The sequence below is a fragment of the Corylus avellana genome, chromosome ca1, assembly GCF_901000735.1.
Source record: "Corylus avellana chromosome ca1, CavTom2PMs-1.0".
NCBI classification, from domain to species: Eukaryota; Viridiplantae; Streptophyta; class Magnoliopsida; order Fagales; family Betulaceae; genus Corylus; species Corylus avellana.
Genome location: NC_081541.1, coordinates 17535697 through 17542794, shown reverse-complemented (window position 1 = coordinate 17542794; position 7098 = coordinate 17535697).

The window sequence follows — 7098 nt, the reverse complement described above, 5'->3', positions numbered from 1 at the left end:
AAAAGGAGAAGCTATACTTTCAAAGCTTTCAGCTCAATTGCAATGTCCTTCAAACTAAAAAAATTAAAAAAATTGCAATTGACCTCCAAACTATTAGTCCCTTTCACTTGGTAACCTTATATTATGTTTTATAAAAATATAATAATAATAATAATAATAAGATATGAGACCCAGCCAACGAATTCTTTGGGTCTCATCCAAAGAATTTTCTTTAACTTAAGGACATTTTCGTACTTCTACACATTTCAACGAGGTATAATAGACATTACACGTGTTTGCCGTCCAATTGCAACTTTGGAGGGTCAATTGAAACTTTTTTTAGTCTAGGAGGATAAGTGTAATTTTTCCTACATTGTGTCCATATAAAAATTAGACAAGAAGAAGTGAGAAAATTTTAATGTGTACTTGGGCAGTGTTTTTTGTTTATGGTTTATAAAAATATTTTAATTTGATATGTTCGAATATTTTATATTTTCTAAATTTGGTTTATTAATATTTTTCTTAACAAGTTATTTCTTTTTATATTATAATATTTTTATTCTCGGTTATTATATTTCCTTGTAAGATTTATTCTCTTCCTTAATCAGTTTATGTCTATTTTAAGATTTCTTGGTCACTACTCATTGTCTCTCTATAAATAGAGAGTTATGTAATATTGTTTTATATAGTGAATATACAAGATGTAACCCAAACATCTCTCTCCGCTTCCGCTCTCTCTCTCTTTTTTCTCTTTCATATATATATATATATGATATCAGAGCTACGTTGTTGTTTCTGTGGCTTCAATAAAAGTCTTATGATGCTTCTATAATGTTTTCTAGCATTCTCTTATGACGATCTCCCAAATTTGTTGTGATCCACAACTTTATTCATTAGCAAATCTTGGCACAATGTTGTTGGGCCATTCACAAAATTTTTTACGGCTAGTTTCCGTTCTCCGGCCTCATTGTCAGTTACGGCTTGACCCTTCACTGGATTCTTTTAGCGACTTGTCTTCGTTCTCCGGTATTTATCCGGCAGTCATTTTCAACCTTTCTCGTCTTTCTTGTCGGTGAATCTTGGCACAAAGTGGTTTGGCCCTTCACAGGATTTTTAACGGCTAGTTTCCGTTCTCCAGCCTCATTGTCAGTTGCGGCTTGACCTTTCACTGGATTCTTTTAGCGGCTTGTCTCCATTCTCCGATATTTCTCCGGCCATCACTTTCAGCCTTTCTTGCCCACATTGCCTTGATCCTACCATCGGCTTTGGATGCCTTTAATTTCTTCTATTTTCCAAACTCAAGCTTACACCTTGAGCTTGAGAGGGCATGTTGGAATATTTTATATTTTCTAAATTTGGTTTATTAATATTTTCCTTAACAAGTTATTTCTCTTTATGTTAGAATATTTTTATTCTCAGTTATTATATTTCTTTGTAAGGTTTATTATCTTCCTTAATTAGTTTAAGTCTATTTTAGAGTTTTTTGATTACTACTCATTGTCTCTCTATAAATAGAGAATTATGTAATATTGTTTTATATAGTGAATATACAAGATGTAGCCCAAACGTCTCTCTCTACTTTTGTTCTCTCTCTCTTCTTTATCTTTCATATTTTAGTATTATATATATATATATATATATATATATATATACTTCAACATGATATAAAAGTGAAAAATGTTTTTATGCTTTGAATTGTTTGTTAATATATTTATCTTGAGAACATAAAACAAAAGACAAAAAACAAAGATGACCTAAATTATTATTCTATTTTTTATTTTTTATTTTTAGTTCTGGAAAAATTTGAAAGAAGACGTTTTTTGGGCATTTCTATAAATATCTACAAAAAAAAAATGGAGTTTTTTTATTTTTTATTTTTTATTTTTTAAAAAAAATGCTTTGATGTGGCATAAAAGAAAAGTAATTATAAGAATCTTGTGAGTATTTTGTGTTACAAATTCTGAAATAATTTGATATGATGGTAGCTAATAGTTTTGCTATATAAACTCATTCTATATAGCTTGTAGTCTTGAAAATGAAAAAAATATAATTCCAATAATATTTTACATACGTTAGCATGATATGACTAAATCAATATTAAAGTTAAAATTAAAAATATATATTTCAATTTTTCATACAAGTTACTTTGTCGATAAATTTATAATATTAATTATCTGACAATGTATCAATGATGTCTAATTGTCTATTAATGCAAATTTGGCTATAAGAGAACGAACTTTTGTATACCTTATTAGACATAATATTGTTTCATTTCTTTTTAGTATTATATTTTGATATGATTTCTTATTCTATGACGTCAATTGTGTGCATGTAAATAATTAATGTTTCAAATTAGTTTGAAAAAAAAAAAATATTATGTTTCAACTATTCATATGTTGAAACCAAAACAAATGGTTCAATTATATAATTACATTATGCATTTATTTATTTTTGTTTCATTTGCATTTCTTTTATTTAATCATATATCATTTTATATTCATTGTTATTATTTTTCTTTCTTATAGTGATGGAATTACGAGCCCAGGGGGCAGGAAGATTTTTCCAAAATATTTCTCTAATAAACCATGAAATCATGGTCACTTTTTTTTTTTTTTTTTTTACGAAATCTTTGTCAATTTCATTTTATTTTTAGTATTTATTTTATTTTATTTTATTTTTTTGAAAAGTCCATATACCCACCTTAAACTACCACCCAATTAATAATATCTCATTCAAACTTTCAATTGGGACAATATCCCCCTAAAGGGCTAAAACTATAAAACAAATGACAATATCTCCCTAAGACTAACAAAAAGACAAAAATACTCTAATAAATCTAAGAAAAAAAAAACCAAAAAATTCATTTTTATTTGTATTTTTATTTTATTTCTACACCCTGATTTTTATTTTTTATTTTTAAAATAGTTTTAGATCTTTTTTATTTTTTTATTTTTTTATTTTTTCTATTTTATGAAGTTTATTTTGGTCATTGAGGGGGACAATGAGACTTTTCAGTAGTTTATGGGAGACATTATCACAATTGAAAGTTTGGATGAGACATTGTCAATTGAGTGATAATTTGAGGGAAGTATGTAGACTTTTCATTTTTTTCATTTTTTTCTTGGGGGTAACTTCACTTTAGATTCCTGGATTACCACGCGATTTGACAAGCCCCCCTCAAACTCCAAAACCTTTCAATTTGAATCCCTGAACTTTCAATTGTAATTAATTTGCGTCTATATATTTTAAACGTTAAAAGTGAGACAATGACGTTTATATCTTTGACTTTTTTATAAAATTTCAAATTTATCCTTAATTCCAAATTTTAAAAATAAAATAAAATAAAAACGAAAATCAGGGATATTTTGGTCTTTTTAGGTATTTCTGTTAGAAGTTAACAGCTAAATTTGACGGAGGGGTTCAAATTGATTGCAATTGAAAGTTCAGGGGTTCAAATTGAGAGGTTTTGAAATTTGGGCAGGCTTGTCAAATCGCGTAGTAATTTAGGGGTCTAAAGTGAAGTTACCCATTTTTTTCTTTTTATTCACTACCTTCTTCGGGTTTATTCTTAAAGCAGCTTATAATTTGACATATAATTTGGAATTTTTTTTTCTTCATTACACTAATTATGCAGATGCAGCCTATTTCTTGTTCTAGGTATTAAATTTTTGAAGAATTGTTTGGACAGTTACATATTTAATATTTTTAAAGTTTCCATCATTCTCTTTAACTATCTCATGTACCAACTACATTTTATAATCTGCATAAAATGTGTTTTGGTTACATATACCCTAAATCACTCATTCTCTCTCTTCTTCTGTTTTATTTTATTTTAGTTTTGTTCATTTATCATTTTTTTTTTCTTATTTCCTGCATTTAATGTAATTTCCATTCAATATGATATATGAAAGGATAGGTTCTGTAGAGATCTGTCCTAGGCCAATAGGAAAGTGATTTTATTGTAGGTTTGTCAATTAAAATTTTTCAAATGTAATAGCCTAATAGGTTAGGTGGTTGTATGAGGTTTTTTTTTTTTTTTTTCCTCATTAGTTTGATCTTGTATGAAAAACTTAGGAGACTTGACGGATTAAGATAGCAAAAAACCATCTTTTAATTTTATGAAGAAGAAATATCTCTTAAAAAATGAAGAGAAAGCCTTTTAGGGGAGGCCCTTCATAGCATGCTTATCTTATTAATAGGTGGCATTTTTCAAGCCTTTCGATGCTTAAAAAGGCTTAAATTATGTAATTTGAGAATGTACAATTTTTCTGAAATTATAGGAGATCCTGATCCAGACCTGACTCCCTCGAAGTATATAGAAATTATTTTTGTTTTATTAGTTTCATTCTTCAAAAAAAAAAAAAAAAAAAAAAAAACACCAAAAGCTTCAACCATAAATCAATCCATACCAAGTTTTATATAAAAACCTAAAGATTTAATCACAAATTAATTGTTAGAATATATATATATATCCCGCCCACTTAGAAAAAATATCCTAATTTTTCCTTCTAGTAACATCACTTTATTGCCATACAATGCACTATCTACACAACTAGCTAATTTTTCCCTTTTTCTCTTGATTTTTCTTCTTTCTATTCTTCATATCATATGACTTTTGGCATTGAGCCACATATGACTTGTTGAAATTTTTCTCGAGCTAATTATGCTCTCTATCTATTTTTTTTTTTTTTTTTTTTTAAGAGAAAAAAATCTCACTCGTTAAGTTGAATCCTAAACTTCTACTATAGAAAAATAGAAAATAATCACCATTTTTTTTTCTTGTGAAAGTTTTGCCTTGATTAATGATGAACTCCATGCTCATCAATATTAGGTTTACTCTAGTCTTCAACAAATGTTTGTCATGTTTGAAAAAATTTCATCACTTGTTTGTCAATCAAATTACCTCATCATTCAAAGTGATAAACACATAAATATTCATCAAATTCTATTGATGACCACTAGTAATTGAATTATTGAAACAAAATGAGATTTTGAGAGCATAATTGCTCTATGTTAAAATTGAAGAACTAACCGTTATTATATTGCTAAGCAGGTGTTAGTTGCCTCACTTCCCTCTTGGAATAACAAGGAACTTGGGATCAATCCCATGTACATAAAGAAAACGTTAAGGAAAACTACATTTATCCGTATCAATCTATTACTCAATTTGCGATGTCTCTCTCTCCACCCTAAAAAGTAAATCTTTCAATTTATTTATTGTATCCTATTGATTTATCCGTGGGGTTGCAATAGTTTGCTGGTGGGTTTTCTTGTCGAGAGCGGGGAAGGAAACAATAGGTTAAAAAACAATAAAATTCATTGAAAAATAATAGGGAAAACTTCACAAACCCCCCATGAACTTCCACTCCTTTTGAAATTACCTATTCAATGTTCAAAAACTCTTAATTTAAGGTATTGAATTTTCAATTTTTTGCAATGTCCCCCTTGTTAGGATTTTCCGTTAAATATTATCAAATTTTCCAAAATACCCTTGTTTTTTATTATAAAAAAAATAAATATTGCAAAGATTCCGGCGTTGGTAAGGATTAGCTAAATTTGCAAAAATACTTACGTCTGAATGTTTGCAATTTTATTTTTATTTTTTTATTATAAAAAATAGGGTATTTTGAAAATTTTGATAAGATTTAACGGAATGGAGCATTGCAAAAAATTGAAAGTTTAATACCCTAAATTGAGAGTTTTTACACATTAAAGGGGGTAATTTCAATACACGTGTGAATTAATAGGGGTTTTGTGAAGTTTATTTAAAAAATAATATTTAAAGAAAGTAGAGAGGAATAGATAATCTATTGGGGGGTTATATTGAAATTGGAGTAATTAAAATAGAAAAAAAAATGTATATTTTTGGTAGCTAAAACAGTTAGCATTGCTGGAGATGCTCTTAGCATGTAGTCTACAAACCTAATAAAGAGTGGTACTTCATTTTTGTGGGATCTCAATTCCATTTTATGAAGTTCGAAAGAGATTTCATGCCTTTTGGGGTGGCCACCACCCCAAGTTTTGCGTTTGGGGTTGGTTGGCTATCCTGTCAACAATTTCGGAGGAGTCGGCCACTTTAAAAAACAGTTATTTTTGGGATTGCCTAATCATCCTAAAACAATTTTTGGGGGGGTTAGTATCCCTAATTGTGTTCGAAGGTCGCCAACCACCCTTATTGGCTGCTTTGGAATGGTTCGGCCACACCATCGACTGTCCACCCCCCAAACAGTTTTTGGGATGACCATCCACACATTTTTTTTTTCTCTATTTTTAGGGTACTTTAAAATTTTGATGACCTAGTATTATCCTCATACTCCATTACAAATGAACAGTCAGAATATGAAATCCAAAGATTTCTTGATCCATGGGGACTTTTAGCCAACAAATTCCAAAGATATCTTTTTTGGGTGGGTAAGTAAGATCTCATGGTGCTTGAAACTTCCTACATTAGTCAAATTTCTCCAAATAATCTATTTTAAAAAATTTTTTAATTTTATTCACCTCTTCCTCTTATTTAATTGATATAAGAAAATTGACATTTGGGGCCCGTTTTATGCTTAATCGACAAAGTTTTTAAATCATAATGCTTTTTTATTTGATGGAACACCTTCTAATGTTACATCTGATGGACCCACAAATACGACTTGTTTATTAATTATTATTTTTAGTAATATCCTAAGGCTTCCAAGTTCCACCTATATATATATATATAAACTACATGGATGAACATTGGTGTAAATTATATATAGTTTCTGCATTGATAGATTTTGCAAATAAGAAAAGGGAGAAAAATATTACAAGGGTTACTGAAATTGATTTCTGCCGCAATTGAAAGTGTAACAACTAGCTTCAACTCAGAGAAGTTGTTCAAGTATGGCATCACCTTTACCCACTACTAATCTTCTTCTTTTTCTTCTTCTGCAAATCTAGTTGTTTGAAAAATAGCATTTAATTTTTCTAGTAGATTGTTTGAATTCATGTCATAACATACAAAAAGTAGCTTTAAAATGTCACACTTGCTCTGAGTCGGAGATCTCCGTCGAACTAGCAATAAGTACGAAGAATTGTAGGAGATGAGACGAACAAGCTCCCTCTCATAGTCTCCTGCCGAATAACGAA